The 14,615-nt window shown below is 42.5% G+C and overlaps 1 long non-coding RNA gene across 1 annotated transcript; it reads left to right on the forward strand.

The window, feature by feature from the left end:
* LOC121767979 lies at positions 1-12,198 on the forward strand. The gene is made up of 5 exons (XR_006043254.1): positions 1-427; positions 520-610; positions 11,374-11,405; positions 11,814-11,921; positions 12,071-12,198. It is a non-coding gene; the product is annotated as an uncharacterized LOC121767979 (long non-coding RNA).
* The last annotated feature ends 2,417 nt before the right edge of the window (positions 12,199-14,615 follow it).

Genomic DNA, 14,615 nt, shown 5'->3' on the forward strand with positions numbered 1-14,615 from the left:
AATTCTAGAAGAATTGCAAGCAAAATCGTGAGCAAAATGCAAAATATTGGCTGCAATTTCAAGTACATTTGCGAGTAATTATTCTTGTGCTCGCAATATAGCAAGCAGATAGGGCTTGCAAACGTATGCTTTCTTTTTTCATAGAAATTTGCGAGATAATTTGCAAGCACCTATGAGTTGAGCTCGCAAATATTTTAAATCCCCCGCCAATTATTTGGGCTGACATCCTAAGTCTCTGCATTTCAAACCCCAATTATTTTGCCTCAAATTCTTTTTCCCATTTCTCCAATTTCCAAATTCTCTCTTCGTTATTTCTCCATTTCTCAAATTCTCGTTCTGTGCCGCCGGTGTCCTGCTCTGCCACCGGTCGCCCTTGCTCCGCCGCTGGCTTCCTGCTCCGCCAGCAACAGCTTTCAGCTATCCTTCGGTGAGGTCTCTCTCTTGCTGAATTATTTAGCTGCTTATCGCTCTAATTTATATTGATTCTTCAAGTTTCTTCAAATTCAATTCCAATTTCAGTAGCAAGGTTTGCTGGATTTTCTCCAATTCGCCCGATCACATTTCTCTGATTTTCTCTGGATTTTCTTCGAATTCATAAACACGTGCTGAGGTAATTGAGCTGCACGAAGAAGTGCATTCATAAACTGCTTTCAATGTGTTTTATTTGATTGATATTCAGCAAACTGCTTGTAACCTCGCCAATGCCAGCATCACTGGATGCCCTAGTAAGCTGTAATTGCAAAAAAACTTACATTCTTAATGGTCACATAGTTGTTTCCGGTGTTGGCTGTAAATTTCAATTCATTTCACTTCATTACCATTAGACCATCCACTGCGCTGTCTCTATACCGTCCCTTAACTACTATTTGAGGACCCCACTGTCCTTTTTTCCTCCATCCCTTAACTAAGGGACGGAACCTGCAACGCTCTGTCCCTTAACCGTCCCTTATTCCGTCCCTTAATTACTATTCATTCAATTTCATTTTTTATTTTTTTTACAACCCAATTAAATTTAAACAAACACAATTCATTAAAATTAAAACAACATTACAACTTAAACTTAAAAAAAAAAGAAAAAAAGACATAATTAAAATTCAAAAAAAATAAAAAAATGACATAATTTAATCTTCTCCGCCAAAGTTTTCCCAAATGTGTTCAATTAGATCCTCTTGTAGTTGGGTGTGGGCGCTAGAGTCGCGTGTCCTTGCCCGAATAGCCAACCGTTCTTGTATAGACGGATGCGCTACACTTCGCGGCAGACTACTTGCGGTTGAGCTTCCGGGAGATTCGGGGTCGAACCAATTTCCCGCATCGGGTCCTTCGTCTCGGACAATCATGTTGTGCAAGATTATGCACGTATACATGATGTCGACCATTCTCTCCATGAACCAGGAACGAGCCGGGGCTTTGATGATGTTGAAGCGCGCTTGGAGAACCCCAAACGCCCTCTCCACATCCTTGCGCGCAGCCTCCTGCTTCTGCGCAAAAAGAGCCTGCTTTGGGTTCGCTGGCCTGCCGCACGTCTTCACGAAGGTCGGCCACTTCGGGTAGATGCCGTCGGGGAGATAGTACCCCATTTTATACAGCCGTTTGTTGGCGACGAAGTTGATGGCCGACGCTTTACCATCCAAAACTTCGGTAAAGAGATCGGACTGGTGGAGCACATTTACGTTGTTGTTCGAGCCAGGGACCCCGAAGTACGCGTGCCAGATCCAAAGCCGGTAGTCGGCAACGGCCTCGAGTACAACGGTTGGGTGGGTGCCTTTGTGGCCGCTCGTGTAGGACCCCCTCCAAGCCACCGGGCAATTCTTCCATTGCCAGTGCATGCAATCGACACTGCCAAGCATCCCGGGGAATCCGTGCACTTGTTCGTGCAGGTTGAGGAGGAACTGACAATCGTCCGTGCTTGGCCTCCGGAGAAATTCGTCACTGAAGGCTGCTCGGACGCCTCTGCAGAAGTTGAGCAAGCACATGCGCCCAGTGGTGTCTCCGATGTGGAGGTATTTGTCGAATATGTCGGCCGTTTGTCCAGTCGCAAGCTGACGGATGACTGCAGTACATTTCTGCAGCGTCGTGTGGCTGGGACGGCCGACCGCGTCGAACCCTTCTTGGAAGAACTCTTCCCGGGCCGCCAAAGTATTCGCTATGTGGAGAAATAGCGGTTTACTCATTCGGAAACGGTGACGGAAGTAGGTATCTCCCCAAATCGGGTTATCGCAGAAGTAGTCGCGTACTAACCGTGCGGCGGCTTCCTCCCGGTTCCGATTGATGTACTTCCGGGAGCGTCGTGGGGGTGGCGCGGCTTCCTCCGCCTCTCGTCGTCGATCTTCTTCAAGTGATTGTTCCATTAATTGACGCATTTGCTCAAAAGGATCCATTTGTTTGAGTTGATTTAAGATGAAAATTTGAGTGATAGAGAGAATTTGAGAGGAATAGATGTGTGTTTGTGTGTGAAATGAGTATGAAATAGGATTATTTATAGAGTAAATAAATAAATAAAATTAAAAAAAAAAAGAAAATAAAAAATTAACTGTAACATTACCGTTTGAAAAATTTTTTTTATTAAAATTTGATTTTTTTTAAAAATAGAATTTTTTAAAAAAAAATTGAATTATTGCGTCATCCGTGACGACGCCCACTCGCGGGCCAGTGAGTGGGCGTCACGCATGCATCGGGGGCGTGCCACGTCGCCCGGGCGCGTGACGGGCCGGCGCGTCCCTTGTCTCGCGGATGCGGGCTATGGGACGGGACGGGACGAGGGTTGCAACGCGTCCCGCGGCGGAACCGTCCCTCCGGGACGGAACGCGAGCCGTGATGAATCCGCGAATTTTTGATGGTGATGAATGCTGAAAGATGCAGATCACGACACAGAGAATTTACGTGGTTCGATTTACTGAGGTAAATCTACGTCCACGGGAAGAAAAGAGGGCAGAGTTGTATTGCTTGATCTGTTTTCTACAGCTTACAATACAGACTTGCTATTTTATATTTGATCTCTAGAAAGCGAGAGAGTCTAACCCTATCTATCTGATCTAGGTTCTATTTATACAAAGGACCAAGATCGTGGCATGCAGCACCATTTACTAGGTAGTGGATGTCGTGGAGATCGTGGCGATCTTGCATGGGTCCACTATCCTGCATGAGTTAATGACTGCTTGACACCACTAAATAGATCGTGGGTGTAGTGGAGGTGGAAATCCTGCATGAGTCCTCTGTCTCCTAGTTCGGTCGAATACTGAGACCGAACTGCTGAATTATTGCCGAGCAGCTTTTGCCGATCTGAGAGTAGAGCTTGATGCCGACCTGAGAGCAGAGTTTGATTGGTTGGCTTTTACCGAGCTGTAGGCTGGGGCCGAACTCTTTGGTCGTGCCGAACTGAACTCTGATACTCTTTAGTCATGCCGAACTGATACTCTTTCTTGGGCTTTAGGCTGATGGGCTTTACTGCTGTTGGGCTTGTTTAGTACGTACTCCATCACTACCCCCCCCGAAAAGCGAAGTGAATCACTTCGGCATTCTAGATAAAGGTACGGGGTAAGTTGATGTTTGTCCTCGGTCTTATGAAGTGAACTCTTCTTTGACCGGACTTGGTTTGTGTCCTAATTTGGCGAGTTGTATCGCTCGGATCGGACTTTCCGTTGTCCTAATTTGGGGATCGGACTTTCCCTTGTCCTAATTCGGCGAGTTTTATCGCGTGGATCGGACTTTCCCTTGTCCTAATTCAGGCAAGTTTTATCGCGTGAATTCGGACTTTTGTTGCAGTTCGTTTCAGACGAAGTGCTTGATTCTTAAGCTGAATTGTGGTCTTGTATCATCTTTAGAAGCTTGGACTTCACAATCGTTGGCTTATTGCAGTTCGTTTCAGACGAAGTGCTTGTTTAAGCTGAATTGTGGTCTTGTATCCTCTTTAGAAGCTTTGACTCACAATCGTTGGCTTATTGCAGCTCGTTTTAGACGAACTGCTTGTTTAAGCTGAATTGTGGTCTTGTATCCTCTTTAGAAGCTTTGACTCACAATCGTTGGCTTATATATGTTCTAAGAAGGGGATCAGCCTTCGAAGAACAAGATACCTCAGTAACATTTGTAAGAGACGACACGCACAGAGACAGACAAAACACATAGACAAAACGCACAGAGACAAACAAAGACCAAGCAAACCAAATAAAGCACATTGACCGAACAGGACTCAAGACTGACTGACCGGACTGTCTCTTACAAATGGAACTTCTTGAGGTTGGAAATGTGCCATGTTCGGGGTACCTGTTCTCCTGACATGTGAGCCAATTTGTAAGACCCTTTGCCGAGGACTTTTGACACCCGATACGGACCTTCCCATGTGGGTTCGAGCTTGCCCAGCTTTTCTGCTCGGCTTACTTCGTTGTTTCTCAAAATGAGATCTCCCACTTGAAATTGCAGCTTCTTCACCCTTTGGTTGTAATACCGGGCTACTTGCTCCTTGTACTTGGCTGCTTTTATGCATGCCAATTCTCTTCTTTCTTCGGCAAGATCTAGCTCGGCTCTCAGTCCGTCGTCATTCATTTCTGCTGAGAAATTTAGAGTTCGGGGACTGGGTATGCCGATCTCCACCGGAATCACGGCTTCAGTGCCGTACACAAGACTGTACGGAGTTTCACCGTTGGAGGTTGTGGGTGTAGTTCGGTAGGACCATAGGACTTGAGGGAGATTTTCTACCCATTGTCCTTTGGCTTGTTCTAACCGAGCTTTTAACCCTTTTACCAGGATACGATTTGTTACCTCCGTTTGTCCGTTTGCTTGTGGATGAGAGACCGAAGTGAACCGCTGTTGAATATTCAGCTCTTGGCACCAATTCTTGAACGTCTTGTCGGTGAACTGAGTCCCGTTATCCGAGATGAGGATGTGGGGTATGCCAAATCGGCACACTATGTTCTTCCAGACGAAGTCCAATGCCTTTGAGCTCGTTATCGCAGCTAATGGTTCAGCTTCCACCCACTTCGTAAAGTAGTCCACGGCAACGATAAGGAATTTCATTTGCCGAGGAGCTTGAGGAAATGGTCCCACTATGTCTATGCCCCATTGCATGAAAGGCCAAGGGCTTTGCATAGTGTATAGATCGGTCTGCGGCATCCTTGGGACATTTGCATGAATTTGGCACTTCGTACACTTCTTGAAGAGCTGCACTGCCTCTTGTACCATGGTTGGCCAATAATATCCCCATCTCAGAACTTTTTTAGCTAAAGCTCTGGCTCCGATGTGGCTACCGCACGATCCTTCATGAACTTCTCTGAGGATGTAGTCCGTCTCTTCTGGTCCTACGCACCGCAATAACGGCTGGAGGTAAGACTTTCTAAAGAGGACTCCTTCATGAAGTTCGTACCGAAGTGCTCGGCACGTGATCTTCCGAGCTTCTCTCTTATCCTCGGGCAATTGTCCTTGATCCAGATACTGCAAGATCGGCGTCATCCAGTTCGGCGAGCTGGATACTGAATGTACCTCGGCTTCATCAATGCTTCGATGCATTAATTCTTCCGCCTTTGAGCTCGGATCTGAGGCCAACTTACTTAAGGTATCTGCTCGGCTATTTTCCGCTCTGGGAATGCGGATTATCCGAAAATAGGAGAAACTTCGGCTGATGCTTTGCGCTTTGTCCAAATACTTCTTCATTCTCTCGTCACGAGCTTCACTTGTACCCAACATGTGATTCACTATGACTTGTGAATCACAATGGACTTTGAGAGATTTGACGAGCAGACTTTGCGCTAACTGGAGTCCGGCCAGGAGGGCTTCGTACTCGGCTTCATTATTAGTAGTGGGGAATAGGAACCGAAGTGAGTAGGTTACCTCGTGTCCGTCGGGAGCGACAAGTAAAATACCAGCTCCACTTCCCATCTTGTTTGAAGCTCCATCTACGAATCCGCTCCAGCAGTCCGGCGGCTCTACTTCGGATTCCAAGGGTTGTGCTAGTTCGGCATTGGCAGAATTTTTCTGTTCGGCAATGACAGGGATTGCTTGATCGAACTTGGCCTCTGCAAGAAAATCTGCCAAGGCTTGTCCCTTGATGGCTTTCCGAGGTAGGTACTCGATTGAGTGTTCTCCCAGCTCTATGGCCCATTTGGCGATTCTGCCTGATGCTTCTGGCTTGGTCAAAACTTGCCGAAGAGGCAGATCGGTTAAGACGCATACCTTGTAAGCATAGAAGTATGGCCGCAGTCTCCTTGCTGCATTTACTAACGCCAGAGCAATTTTTTCCAGAGGTTGATACCTTGTTTCTGGACCTCTTAATGCTCGGCTCGTAAAGTAGATGGGAAACTGCTTTAGGCCTTCTTCTCGTACAAGCACCGCGCTGATGGTTTGATCCGATGCCGCTAAGTATAAGAATATTACTTCGGCTTCGGTTGGAGCAGAGAGAATAGGAAGCTTGGCTAGATAACTTTTGAGCTCGTCAAAGGCCTTTTTCTGCTCGGCTCCCCACTCGAACTTTGGTGCCTTTTTTAACACTTTGAAGAACGGCAGTTGCTTTTCGGCTGCTTGGGAAAGGAATCTATTCAATGCGGCTAGACATCCAGTTAGTCTTTGCACATCGTGTATGGACTTCGGCATCGCCATGTTCTGAATAACTTGAACTTTTGAGGGATTTGCCTTGAGTCCGTCCTTTGAAACCCAACAACCCAGAAATTTTCCCGAATCTACCAAAAAGGTACATTTTTGGGGGTTGAGTTTGAGGTTGGCTTTTCGGAGCACGTCGAGAGTGGATTTGAGGTTGTCTTCGTACTCCGAAGTGCTTTTGCTTTTGACGACTATGTCGTCGACATACACTTCAACATGTTTTCCGATTAGGTGCCGAAAAAGCTTGTCTACCATCCTTTGATAAGTGGCTCCGGCATTCTTTAAACCGAATGGCATCTTTTTATAAGCGAAAATGCCGAAATCGGTAATGAAAGCTGTTTTCGGAGCGTCACTCTCATCCATCAACACTTGGTGATATCCTTTGTATAAATCAAGAAAACAGAAAATTTCGAAGCCGATCAAAGCTTCTACTTTTTTATCTATATTCGGAAGGGGATAGCAATCTTTAGGACAGTGCTTGTTTAGATCGGTAAAGTCTATGCACATCCGCCACCCTCCTCCTTTTTTCTTGATCATCACAGGATTGGCCACCCAAGAAGGATATTTCACCTCGAATAGTACATCCGCTTTTAGTAATTGGCGGACTTCGTCATGGATGACTTGGCTTCTTTCTGCCGCAAAGAGTCTTTGCTTCTGTTTTACTGGCCGGATTGAAGGATCAATATTTAACCGATGAGTGATTACCTCGGGGGGCACTCCGGTCATGTCCAACGGAGACCATGCAAAGACATCTTTGTACTCCTTGAGGAGCTGAATGGTCTTTTCCCGGAGTAGAGGCGTTCCTGCGAAGCCGATCTTGACCGTTCTGGATGGATCATCTTCGTATAACTGAACGGTCATTGAGTTCGGCTCTGAAGTGACTTCGGTCATCTCGCTTGCCTTTGACTCCGGTTGCTGTGATTGCTATGCTTGATGGTGCCGAACTGATTGCTCGGCACTTTTAAGCGCAATCTGCAGACATTCTTTTGCTCTCTTTTGATCACCTCGGATGACCGCTATCCCACCTTTAGTGGGGATCTTGATGGTGAGGTGATAAGTAGAGCAAACGGCCCGAACTGTGTTGAGCCAGTCTCTCCCCAGGATGATGTTGTACGGGGACCGAGCTTTCACCACAAAGAACTCGATCATCGTATTGGAGCTTGTAGGCGCTTTTCCCACCGTGATCGGAAGGCTGATAATACCTTCAGGGCGGGTGTCCTCCTGGGCGAAACTTTTCAGAGGAAGTGGAGCCGGACTGAGCCGAGCTGGATCCACTTCCATTTTATCGAAACATTCTTTAAAAAGAATGCTGACTGACGCTCCTGTATCCACAAATACTCTGTGGATCAGTTTGTTTGCCACTCCGGCTTGAATGACAATAGCGTCTTGGTGAGGAGAGATGGCTGGGACGGGATCGGCATCTGAAAATGTAATCGCTTCGTCTTTCTTCAGCCTTTTATGTGTTGGCTCCTCTTGATTGGAACCTCTGCGTTCTGCTTTTAGGGACGACTTAGTCTTCCCGGCAGGGAGAGCATCAATAGTTAGGATTACTCCATCATATTGCGGCTCGTCGTCGTCTTCGGGATCCTCATGCCTTTTCGGATCCTGAGGATTGCAGTTCGCACCTCTCTGCCTTTTGTTCTTTTTCGGCTGCTTGCTTTGGTATTTTTTTAACGTTCCTGTTTTCACAAGAACATCAATACCTGCAGCCAAATTTCGGCACTCCTCGGTATCGTGACCGTGGGTTTGATGGAAGGAGCAATATTGATCCTGAGGTCGCCGCGCGGCTGATTTCGTCATCCGCTTTGGTTTTTCGAACATATCGGAATGTAGTTCGAAAATTTCCGCTCTTGACTTGTTTAATGGTACGAACTGAGCGGGCGGCTTCTCAGGATTGAGACGTGGCCCCAATCTGCCTTGTACCGGTGCCCTTTGAATTCTTTCAAAAGGAGTTCGGCGAGGAAGCCTCTGATCGCTATGACCGGGCTTCTTTTCGTCTCCTCTAGATGAGCTGTCTAAAGACCGTTTTCGACGGTCTGCCTCATCGGCACGGGAGAATTGGTCCGCAATGTCCCACATTTCTTGAGCTGTTTGCGGACCGCACTCCACGAGCTTTCTGTAGAGAGCTCCGGGCAGGATTCCATTTTGGAATGCCGAAATGACAAGTAGATCGTTGAGATCATCTACTTGTAGGCATTCCTTGTGGAATCTCGTCATGAAGTCGCTGATCTTTTCGTCGCGACCTTGACGTATAGAAAGCAGCTGAGCCGAAGTGATCCGGGCTTCCGCTTTCTGAAAGAACCTCCTGTGGAAAGCATCCATTAGATCTCGGTAGGATCTAATGCTGCCTTGAGGAAGGCTGTCGAACCACCTTCTGGCGTTCCCGATGAGCAGCTCGGGGAACAGCTTGCACATATGGACCTCATTGAGACCCTGGTTCGCCATATTATACTGATAGCGTCCCAGGAAGTCATGAGGATCCACCAACCCGTCATAAGTCATTGACGGTGTCCGGTAGTTCCGCGGCAAAGGAGTTCGGGTGATATCGTCCGAGAACGGAGTCTTTAATGCTCCGTACATGGCGAACCCGACATCTCTTCGGTGCGGAGGAGATGGAGTTCTCCTGTGGTTCCGGTACCGAGGAGGAACAGGAACATGTCGGGGTTGAGGATTCTTTCTCCTGGAAGACACGTCACTACTGCGGTAGTGACTTTCATGTCTGGATGGGGAGGGAGAATCCGCCGTTGTCTTCTCCGGCTGTTGGCTCTTCTGCAGGAAGGTTAAGAACTCCTCCTGCTTCTCGGCCAAGAACAGCTTGACAGCTTCATTTAAATCGGGCTGCTGGGAAGACTCGGTGCGATGACTCCTGGAGTGGCTTGTTCCTTCTTCGTGAGAACCGGAGGTAGATGTCTCCCGAGGCCGTTTTTCAGACCTGCGAGCTGGACTAGCTTCCTCACGGTTATCACGAACGGTATTACGGGTAGTATGTGATCTGGTATGCATTTTTTTGGGGTGGAAAAAGGGTCAAAAATTCGCTTTATCACAAATTTGGTTCTCTGTTTCCCACAGACGGCGCCAGTGATGAATCCGCGAATTTTTGATGGTGATGAATGCTGAAAGATGCAGATCACGACACAGAGAATTTACGTGGTTCGATTTACTGAGGTAAATCTACGTCCACGGGAAGAAAAGAGGGCAGAGTTGTATTGCTTGATCTGTTTTCTACAGCTTACAATACAGACTTGCTATTTTATATTTGATCTCTAGAAAGCGAGAGAGTCTAACCCTATCTATCTGATCTAGGTTCTATTTATACAAAGGACCAAGATCGTGGCATGCAGCACCATTTACTAGGTAGTGGATGTCGTGGAGATCGTGGCGATCTTGCATGGGTCCACTATCCTGCATGAGTTAATGACTGCTTGACACCACTAAATAGATCGTGGGTGTAGTGGAGGTGGAAATCCTGCATGAGTCCTCTGTCTCCTAGTTCGGTCGAATACTGAGACCGAACTGCTGAATTATTGCCGAGCAGCTTTTGCCGATCTGAGAGTAGAGCTTGATGCCGACCTGAGAGCAGAGTTTGATTGGTTGGCTTTTACCGAGCTGTAGGCTGGGGCCGAACTCTTTGGTCGTGCCGAACTGAACTCTGATACTCTTTAGTCATGCCGAACTGATACTCTTTCTTGGGCTTTAGGCTGATGGGCTTTACTGCTGTTGGGCTTGTTTAGTACGTACTCCATCACGCCGCGCGCGGGACGCGTAGTGGATGCTCTTATGTATGTATGTGTGTTCTAATGCAGTGAGTGTGTATGTGTTTTCTTTTTCTTTTTTTATCTTTCGGATACTCTATTATTGAGTAGAAAATTATGCTTATGTGATATGTGTTTTCTAGGTGTTTGTTGCTGGTGTTCTGGATCTTCTTTGATATTTCTAGGTTTTAAGCATTTTAGAGTTTATTTTGTTGTTAGGCTTGACAAGCTAAGTAAATGAGTAGATTTTTCTTAAGATAATAGCAGATTTTTTCGCTGCAATAGAATGTGGATGAAATTAGAGCAAGAAGGCTTAATTGGATAAAGAAAGTTTAAGTCAGCACTATTTCTATTGTTAAAAAAAGTTAAGTAGATCAGCCTTTAATAAACCTCGGGATTATAATTGAGACAGCAAGTGTGTGTTTGGTGTTCTCCTCTTTTTTTCTTGATTCGATCATACTAATATGACATGAATGAAAAGTGAAAAAAAAGGAGAATAAGGGAACAATAAGTTGCTATTTTGGTATATTGTGCAACATGAAAGTAGTTTTGTGCTATGTTATTGGTTTTATCTCGCTGTAGTTATATTGAAATACAAAAATATAGAGCACATTCTTGTTGTTATTTTGGTGTATATCGCATATGTTTCTCATTAAACATAGTGCTAGAATTAGTTTTCCAAACATTAGTAGAGAAAAAGAAACAGAAAATGAAGGAAGGGCTAGATATAGTAATAGAGTATATGTTACTGGTATGAATAATTCATACTATTCACTACTTTATTGTAGATTTACGTTCATGATGATTGTTCTTCTCCATATTGCCTTAAAAGGACTGGCACCAAATAAAATTCTTCTCGTATAGTTTTACCACATGTCTTGATTTGAACATTTGACTGCATATGAACTGTTGTAGTATGGATCCTTGGTTATGCCTTTTCTGTTGTAATATCACTTGTTGATGTTGGCTTTGAGGTTTTGCTTCCATTATTTCATGTTTTACGGTTGCTAAGTGTTTGATCTTCTTTGTTTTGCAGCTTGCTTTTTGGAGTCATTTTTCGCACTGCAGGTAAACATAGAAATCTTTTTAGTATTCATGCTTTAACATCCTTGGTTCATGGAAACACATGTTATTTTGGATTCTATATTTTGTTTAGGGCTAAATTAGTTGAGACCTACATCTGATATTTATGTTTGATGCAATATTGATCTCTATAGATGTATAGCAAATGTTTTCTCCCTTAACTCTGTCCACATACTATCTAACTAGTGCGGACAAGCTAGAGTTAGACGATACATAATTCATATATCAGAACACTTTACTCTTCTACACAATCTTTTAATTCTACATTGGATATTTCATTACTCAAATGTTCCTACTTGTATCTCAGGTCATGCTAAAGTTTCAGATTATTACATTTAATAGTGATATACTAATTTTTATGCAATTGTTAACTGCTGATACTTGGAAAAATAGGCTGCCGAGAGAGGAGTCTCCGCGATAGATTGTGTGTATGACTCGTTCCATAATATACACACGTTCAAGGATGGGTGGTATACATATAAGAGAACTGCAAACGTTGATGTAAGCAAGTTATATTGCATCAACTCATGTATTTGTTTGTTGATGTAAATATTTTCTTATCAAATGAAATACGAGAGGATTTGCGCTTAGAATAACGACAAGAAATACATCAATGCGCATCTGAAGTATTTTCTTGATCCTAAACTTAGGTTATGTTAATACGGCAGCAAATCAAAGAATTGCGGGAGCTGGTAAAGGTCCTTAGTCAAAAAGTTCAAGAGATGAGAAGAAGTGAAAAGATTTAGCTTGTGTTAGGTTTTGGCATTTATATTTTCTATTCTAGCTTCACGGTTTCTAAGTTGTGAAACCGTGGCTTGATAGTTATCATTTTGGAAGATTCAAATCATTCGTTTGGTTGTAAAAAAATAGTTATTTTTTATTTTATGTAAAATTTGAATTTTTTTTTATTCTTTTGATTAATTTCATATATTTTTAAAAAAATAAACACTATTATTAATTTGAAAAAAATAATACTGATAAATAAAAAAATTATAGAATTTTTTGAAAAAAAATATCAATTTGCGAGCACAACTGTGCTTGCAAATAAGCCAGAAAATGGGTTTAATTTCGAGCACATTGCGAGCACAAGAGATGTTCTAGGATATTTGCGAGCAAAAAAGGTGCTTGCAAAGTAATAATTCGACCACCAGATTTTGAAAGCCATTTTGCGAGCACCGGTCAATGTGCTCGCAAGTTTTTAGCATGTGCTTGCTAAAGTGCTTGCAATTTTTGCAATGAGCCGAATGGGTAACACCATTCGTGCTCGCAAAGTGCTTGCAAAATGACGTTTTGCAAGCATATTTGGTTATTTGCAAGCATTTTGGTGCTTGCAAAATACCTTTTTTTTTAGTGTCATGGGCCAGTTTGGTGTACGAAATGTAAACATCGTAATTTATTGAACTTAATAAATTGGGCTGAGACATAGCAGCTGTATACCCAACACGAAACAACTCTATTTGTGAAACCAAGTTTTCGTCAAAGCAAAATTAAATGTATAAGACAAAATAAATAGCGATAAATGTGGATTAAACGAGAAATAAGTAACATAATATTTCCTAATACATAGTATACTTCTTTTATATTATAAGACATCTTATTTAAAAATTACAAGTATTATTTAATTTGTTTTAAATTTACATTTAAACTCCAAATCTCACTAATAATTTGTATTGCGTGTTATATAGATTTATCGTTGTAGCTCTTTAATATTTTCGATAGCCTTCCAAAAAGTAATAAACGACAGCTTTACATTGTAATTAGGTGTACAAAAATTAACAACTACTACAATAGTGCATCATATAGAGTGAAATATTTGTCTATATTATGACCATATATGTTCTCCAGTAAAAATGAAGTGAATGTTATCTAGTCAAACCGACTGTGTATGTCTTAGTCAGTGTAATTGCGACTCTGTATGTCTCTTTCAAAAATGAATATGAAATTTATCACAGATCACTTTACTCCTCATTCACTTATTTATACCTCACATGAACTATATTACAAATTAGTATTATAATGAACAAGGTTACTTCCCAAAACCACACTGAAAACTATATACTACTATATATAACATGATTTCCCAAAATTCTTTCCACATTGAAATTGTGATAGTATATGGAGTACAGTATTATTTTCTAATTTTTGAAAAGATTATAATAGTTCATTTTTATTGTCATCTAATTTAAGATTATAAGATTATAATGCAAAACGGGACATTTAATCGTGGACGGGTGGAGTAACAATTTTCACAACATCACATACTACGTCATATCATGAAAAATAGTCTTGATAATATGTCATAAGTTTTAATGCAGAATTAGTAAAATAAAAGAAATAGAGAGAGGAAAAAATGATTGAAGTGCCATTATTAAAAAAAAGAGAGAAAAAGAGATCCACATTATAAGAAAGAAAGATAAATTATAAATAGATAGTGATTAATTTTAATGAATGATTCAATATACAAAAACATGAATATATTTTAGTAGTAACCAAACTGAAAACAAAATACATCCAAAAAGGCATAACCATCCACAAGTTTGGAAGTGAACAAAACAAGGGGTTTGGATCCTCACAGCAGGGTGTTCTATACCATACAACACAATATATAATTCATAAATAATTAAAATATTAATTTTTTTAATTAAATATTGTGCTATGTGGAATAACACACTCTGCTTTGGCTTTGGCTTTGGCTTTGCGGCTTTGGCTTTGAGCATAGTAGGGAAATCCAAATCTCAAAATGAGACCTAGCACTAGGCTAAGAGGTGCGACTCACATTAAAATTAAATATATCTAGAAGTCTATAACACATAAGCAAATGAGACGTTCATCACATTAGCAAGCTCCTAAGAAGAAGAAGTTAACCTAAGAAGAAGAAGAAGAAGAAGAAATGGGGTTTAAATGGTGGAGGGAAATATGACAAGTGCATGGGAGGAGTTTACTGAAAAATACAATAAAATTTTACAGCTCGGTCCTTTCTGTTGCAGATAATTTGATGGTTGTATATATCTACGCCAAATTCTCCAAAGAGATAACTTCACATTTATAAAAGTCATTATATACTTGAGGCGAAATTGAAAAGTGACTGACAATGTACTAGATTTAAATCAATTAATTAGCTAATTAATTACACTAAATTTTGGGATTACGGAGTCTCGCTAGTCTGCTCTGTACACAACATATATGTAGGTGCTG

Source organism: Salvia splendens, chromosome 15 (genome assembly GCF_004379255.2).
Source record: "Salvia splendens isolate huo1 chromosome 15, SspV2, whole genome shotgun sequence".
In the NCBI taxonomy this organism is placed as follows: Eukaryota; Viridiplantae; Streptophyta; class Magnoliopsida; order Lamiales; family Lamiaceae; genus Salvia; species Salvia splendens.